Source organism: Cynoglossus semilaevis, chromosome W (genome assembly GCF_000523025.1).
Source record: "Cynoglossus semilaevis isolate Cse_v1.0 chromosome W, Cse_v1.0, whole genome shotgun sequence".
Classification (NCBI taxonomy): domain Eukaryota; kingdom Metazoa; phylum Chordata; class Actinopteri; order Pleuronectiformes; family Cynoglossidae; genus Cynoglossus; species Cynoglossus semilaevis.
In genome coordinates, this window is record NC_024327.1 from 4093562 (window position 1) to 4100878 (window position 7317).

Sequence of the window (7317 nt, forward strand, 5' to 3'; positions counted from 1 at the left end):
CAAGCTGGTTATATGTTTATCCACAACTGTCATACGAAACAGTTTATTATAAACTACATAAGAAAAATCTTAATTTATCGTACGGTCATTAAATGCAACACCCCTGCGGATTAGAGTCATGCACCCCGAGGAAAAGCAGTCGGCTCTGCTGTCCTTATGGTAGGTGTGCGTGTTAAGGGGTCCGTCATTATTCCATCCATCCATCCATCCATCCATTTTCATCCGCTTATCCGTTACCGGGTCGCGGGGGCAGCAGTCGCCACCCAAATCACATTGTACCGTACCAACCCCCCTAAACCTTCCTGCGGGTGGTGAGTCCACTGGAAGGTACCAACTGCCCTAACCGGAATTCGAACTTGCCCAGGAGGTGAACCCTGGGGTTCCACACCAATGACAGAGACACACCCGTCATTATTCTATTTTATTATTTTAATTTGATCATCAACTGTACTTTTATTTATTTTATATGTAAGATGGGATATGTTAAATTGACGTTACACTGGGGTGGATTGTGACATAACCAAAGAATTAAAAGTGAAGAGAGGCAAGTAACAGTTTGAATGTTTATGACGCAACAGCATGTGCCATTTATTTAAGTAACTCAGTAACAGTATCAGTAATATGGAACAACAGGGCAGTGGGTTGCACAAAGACTTTGCACATTATTTACCCAAGCTACTCCTTTGTGTAAAACGTGTGGTATTACATTATGGTTTCAGACACTGTGGAAACCCTCTTGGAGAGGTCGTCAAAGCATTGCCACCTTGAGAAAGTTCTCCAGTGTTTGCTGATTGGAGGTGTCCACTGCCGGACGTTCTTCGCATTCAACATCAGTGACTGGTGTCTGGCCAGTGTCTGGCTTTTTATCTTTTGCTGAAGAAAGCCGCATCTGTAATTTAGGTGTCTTCTTACAAATCGGCTTAGGCGTATGGGCAGGTTATCATTTTTGAAAAGGCCACACTTAAAGTTCTTAAACTCGGCTTCTATACCTATAACTACCTATAACTTCTATATCGGCAGAAGTGCTTACTACCAAGAAAATGTGGTGTTAGCACACCAATCCAGAGAGGCAGGTAGGAGCATATCCTGACAAGATTTGGAATTAGCTCAGGGAGATTATGAAGGTTGTCGTGATCACCATTGTGGGATGCATACCTTTTGCTTTCTGCACAGATTTCAGCAACCCAAGAGCTCCCTTCTGTGTTTGAGTCAGTCATGCCTGGATGGGTAGTTTCTGCTGTGCCAGTTTTCTCATCCAGGCAGTGAAGAGACAAATTGAACGTGGCAGTGTCATACAGGCACTGTATTTAAGCTGCTGCAGTGACAGGACAGGATCTTTGTGCTGCAACTCCTTGTTTCCCCACTCTTGTTTTGCTTGTTTTGTTTGATCCCCACAACATTAAATTGAATTTAAACTAACTTTCTGAACTCTTTCATTATCTATGAATTTCACTATAAACAGTTGAGTAATGGCTTAATATTTCATGCAATTAGATGCCATTTATCCATCCATCCATCCATTTTCATCCGCTTATCCGTTACCGGGTTTCGGGGGCAAAAATGTATTTCCGTGAGAGCCATGCAATACTTTTTTTGTTCTGAATACAACTAAATGTGTGAATTTAAACTTTCTTAAACAAGAATTATAATTTTAGAATTAAAAAAGTTATTTAGTTATTTAAAAAATTAATACATAGTACACATGCGTGTGAAAATAAAGTGTAAAAACCGTAAAAGCACAAACGTTTATTTTAATGGCACAAACCAGCACAAACGCGGCACAAACGATAGAGACTAATTTGGAGTGATTTGGAGGGGGGGGGGGGGGGGTCACTTCATGGGTCAGAAAGGGTATTTTTTTCACTGTTGATACTTTACGACCCCTGGTGGAGACACGGAGACATGGCAGTGACTTTAGTGTGTTTCATGCCCTGATCTGTGCTGATGTCTACTTCCTATTTCATCCTTTCATTTGCAACTGTTGCTCCTCCCTTCACTCCTCTCCTGTATTATAACTTTGACTTTGCCAGGATACTCTTTACAAATAGAGATTACTGTAACGGTGCATATCTACAGTATTCTTACCCAGTTTAAGTTTGCATTTAGAGGAAGTTTTTTAAGTTAGATTGGAAAATTAAATGTATTGGAAAAAGTAAATTTAAAGATGATTTGCATCCTCTTCCCTCTGAACTTGTGAAGTTTGAGAGAGCCAAGGACACACAGGACAGGTTTGGACCATAGTCTGGAGCTTTGACAGGGTCAGTGTTGTCATCGGTCATGGCTGGATGTTGTTGTCAGCTGAGGAGAGAGAGAACCAGAGGATCAGTGAGGAGAGGCAGCTGTGCAGGTACCAGAAGGACTCTCGAAGGGAGCTGAAGCTGCTGCTGTTAGGTGAGCATCTCTGAACCAGTCACTCCATTCACCCAGTCTACAGACTTTACACTGACTTGAGGTTAAAGTTTTATCATTATAATAAAGTAAAAAACAAACAAAAAAAAAACATTAGCATCAAGGTATTTCAGCAAAGCCTGAACTACTGTTTCTTTTCACCTTTACTGCTTCCTGACCACACCTTACAGTTATCATGACTGTTGGCTCAGTGTTATTTTATGTTATGTTATTAACCATCTGTTGTATAGGACACACTTTTTCACCTCAGTATCAAAGTTTGACATGTTTATTTAATTTAACCACAAAAAGGCCAGAAGACACCCCCCCCCCCCCCCCCCACACTCCTCACCCCCTCTCCCTCCCCTATCTCCATGACGTTAACGCCGTTTTATAGGTTTCGCTGACAGACAGCTAAAGCTCAGGTGGCATTAAACACCTCTCGGATTCTCTCTTTATTTTATTAGTAATCATTGTTCATTGGGCCATTTTCATTGTTTAGAGTAATGGACAAAATGTCAATCAAAGTTGTGTAAGGTTTGTGATTCAGACGATTGGTTCCTGAAACATAAGGTGGAGCTGTGTTTTAACCTCTGACACCACTGCTGTGGACTCAAACAGTTGACAGACATGACTGTGACACAATAACGCAAGACATGACATCTGTCAGAGAGCAGATATTTTTATATCTATCCTGCCTCAATGTTTCCTTTTCCCTCACGCATCTCTCCCTTTGCTGCAGATGAGCTGCATCCTCTCCTGCCGGCCGTGCACAGAGGTTTGACTAAAAATAAATTGAAAATTGGGTTGGGCTGACGTGAGACCAGTAGACCATAGTTCAAGTATCTTGTGGATACACACAACAACTTGTGGATACTTCAGGAAAAACCTTATTGTTGATTGTTTAGACTCAAACAGTACAATCATAACATCATCTATAAATAACAAAAAGTCTTTTTCCCTCTTGTTTCATGCAAAAACATAGGTTTTTATTTAATGAAATACAATTTTTCAAAACATTTCCCAAAGTGTGTTTTTTTTTTTTTCCAAAGTTCTCAAGCACACATGATTAAAACCCCAAGCGAGCCTGTTTTGGCCCACGGGCCATATGTTTGACACCTGTAAATAGAATTCATAGTTAGTTACCAAAGTGTGTTAAACCAAAGTGTGGTGAACCATAAACTGTTATCTAAGTGTGTTAAATAATGGTCTTGACAGGAGTAGGTACTCCTATAAGGTTTTTTACAATGTAGGTCCATAAAGGATGAGGTCTGTTTCTCATCAAGTATGGGAATCAGATGACCTTTGCCCTGGGAGTAAAACTCAAAGAAAAAAACAACTGCCCAGTACTTTCTCAATAAAAGGAGCTGCAGTCCTCATACACTTTGGGACTTAGGTGAGCCAACTCTGCAAAGCTGTTGGTCTCTCTGCTCCCCCTCGCAGCGAGTAAAAAGTACAACGTTGTCAGGTGTGGTTCTTTTCAGGTCATTCTATCTGTGGCAGTTAGATGACAACAGTGGTGGCTGAATAACGTAATTCTCGGCACCAACAACACCCTAGGTTAAGATGTTTACTCAATACAGTTGATACATTTTAATGACTAACTTAGCGACCTGTTAAGATGTTCTAAATACATTTATGCAATCTTTACAATATATTCATTGTATTAAGTTTCCATATCAGTTTATACTGTTATTGAATGCTGTTATTGTGCTGTACTAAAAGGAAAAGTGCTGAAGACAGGTGTGCATGGTGATAGTTTACATAACAGGATGATATGGACAGCACTGAATGGTACCGACTGTTACACTTGGAGATAGAGACAGGACACAGAACCGGCCTGAACTGGTTTCTTTGCCCAAATAAGGAGACCGATGGAAGATCAACAAAAGACAAAGAGAGAAAAACATCCGAACTGCATGGTCTTATCTGACTTGATTAACTACAGCATTTCCACATAGCTCCTATTGGTGGAGAATCCTTGTTTGAAGCAGTCTTTACCAATCAGTGCTCAGAAGTTACGAGAGAACCTTTGAGCACTGAGGAGTTCCTCAGTGCAGTTCTGAATGTAATCATTGTTTTGCACTCCTTGCTGCAAGTAAAACTTTTGAAATTTGAGATCTCGTATTTGATTCTTTATTTGATTTTTATTTGATTCTTTGTGTGTTAGGAAACTGGGATATGAACTAACAGCATATTTTACAGTCCTATCTAAAAGAAAAAGTTTCCTGACACTACCAAACAATTCGTTTTATATTGTGAATTGTTTCATTTTCCCAGATGGGTCATTAACTATATACTATATCTATATACTAATACTTATTGTACATGTTTGTTGGAATTTCCATATACAAATCAAATAAAAAAAAGCTTATTTACACAAACACACAGAGACATAAGTTTAGTTTCAGCACAAAGGCAAAAATCAATTACCTTCTTCTAGAAAGATGTCAACATGTAGACAACAGCACAGCTACCAGAGTTACAAACAAACAAAAAAAAAATATTAAAAGTATCGCTCATTACTGACGCTCCCAACCTGACTGGAGGTCCAAGGAGGAGACAGGAAGTCAAAGGTGAGCAGTGATTAAAAAGAGAGTGAAGCTAATGAAAAACAGCTGAATGTCATTAGGAAAGAGTCAGTAATTACAGGAGGGGAATAAAACAGCCACAGGTGGTGCTGTTGTCTGTCAAAAACAGGAAGATGGAAACTTTAATGTCACATAAAGGCATCAGTGGTAGCAGATATAAACAATTTTGAACAGGTAAAATAAATGTTATAGTGAACTAGTAGAGCCCTCTTCTCTACACTAAAGTCTTACTGAATGAAATGAGAAATAATAATAAAAACATCTTTAATTTATATTAAAGTAGTCCACATTGTGTAACATCTCTACATTTCCAGTTGTAACAGGAAATGTACAGTATACTTTTGACTGGTTTGTTGTTTCTACCAAATTAATATTTGCATCACAAATGGGCAGAATCGATAGTTGTCCTGTTACATATACACAATTACATTAGATTTTACCGTTCTGACTCCTGACTGATTTATTTATTTTAAGTTGAGAAGAAAAAGTCAGACCAGCATAGAGTGGTGTATTTTACACACATTATTGGCTGCTGCAGGCACGCAGAATGCAAAAATCATGCAAATTTTTCCCAGAGCAGAGTATTAGCTGCAGTGTTGCCTCCATTGTTCTGTATGATGGGGGCTTCTAGTAAAAGCAGGCGTCAGCCACCCACAGTGGTTAAACCCATATGAATCATACATCCCATGTCATTTGTTTTGAAACGTATTCCCAGCTCAGTGTACGGTAAATAGTTAACGCCTTGTGGCATTAAAGGAAATGCTTAACATCAGGTTCTAAAAGATTAAGATAAACCACTGAACGGTGAATCCTGGAACTGTTTAAGGCAGGGCCAGGAATGAATCCAACTTGGATTAAATATTTTGATTTTACCGCCCCAATAAATGTAGATTATTCAGGTTTGGGTTTTAGGTGCTTGTAATCACTTGTAATATGCTGATTTGGTTAGCACAGTGATACTGATGTAGGTGCAATGGGTCGAGTGCTGTTTAGGAGCACTCAGTGTTAATAACCAGTCTCAAATTAATAACACGATCAGTCTCATTGAAGTTATCTTTAATTATTATGTTATCCTACTAATATAGTAATATTGTATTACTTAAAGTATTACAAATATACTACAATCAATAGTATTCAATAACAATTAAATATCTGAAGGATTTTCTGGAGTTCTTGGCAAATTGGGTGGCTTCAATGAATAAAGTAACAACACAGACAAACAGTTTACAAAAATAATCAAATGTATTAATACAACAACTCATAAACAATGATCAAAACAACAAAACAAGGCATAAGTGTGTGTGTAGGTGTGTGTGTGTGTACTTGTGTGCGTGTGTACACGAGTGGTCGTGTAAGAGAGAAAAAGAGAGAGAGAGTTGTTGCCTCTTAGCTACCAAGCAAGCGACTGAGCCCTTGAGGCATGTTCACATACGCGACTGCGCAGTGGAATAAGAACTGCGAGGTAGAAGGAACGGCAACAGGAAACACGTGAGGCGTGTGTGCGCTCACGGAGGTGTGAATAGGTGTTGTGTACGCGCACCAAGATGCGCTCAGGTACAATGAAACAGTGCTTGTGATGTTATCAAAGTATATGGGGGAAGGGAGGCGTACCGCGTGGTCTACTCAAGACAAAATACTTTGTCGGAGTTTTCCTGATCCCAATACTTATAACGTTACAAGTTAACACTGAAATACTTACGGTGTACAAGAGTATAACACCGAGTAAGGAGGCTAGAAAAGAAGTGCATGCAACAGCCTAGCTATAAAAGCAGCACAGATTTTAGACAACACAATTCAATGTGCGCACTTAAACTGTCCCTAAGTTTAAATAGCACTTAACAATACTACAGATTAACTAACGTGCCCAAATGCCAGTCTTACTGTAGTGAACGTCTGCTCGTATTTAGAGGGTAGTGGAAAGTCCGCACTTCTTGGGTCCTTGCCAGAGTTGGGGACGTCCGTCTGGTTCCACTGTGTGCAGAGAGTCCTCTTGATTCCGAAAGTCCGCTTCGGGAGGAAAAGTCTCTGATTGTCGATGTGCCGGTTCACACGATTACTGTTAGAAGGAATCCTGTCACTTCTAAACTTTTCAATAACTGCTTTGGTCGCAGCGCTACGTTACTTGTGTAACTTAATTACCGGTTAACTCAGTTAAGAAAAAGATGCTACTAGTGCATTTATCACCATGGGCAATGGTGTCTACAAAAATGCGTGGGTTCTTATTCTTTTTAGACGAGCAGGTTTCTCTTTTCATCAGGGGTCCTACGGAGCGAAAGTCCTGAACAGAGAGACTGAAATTGGGGCTGACCCCCCAATTTAAAGGTTGCGGAGGTTACTG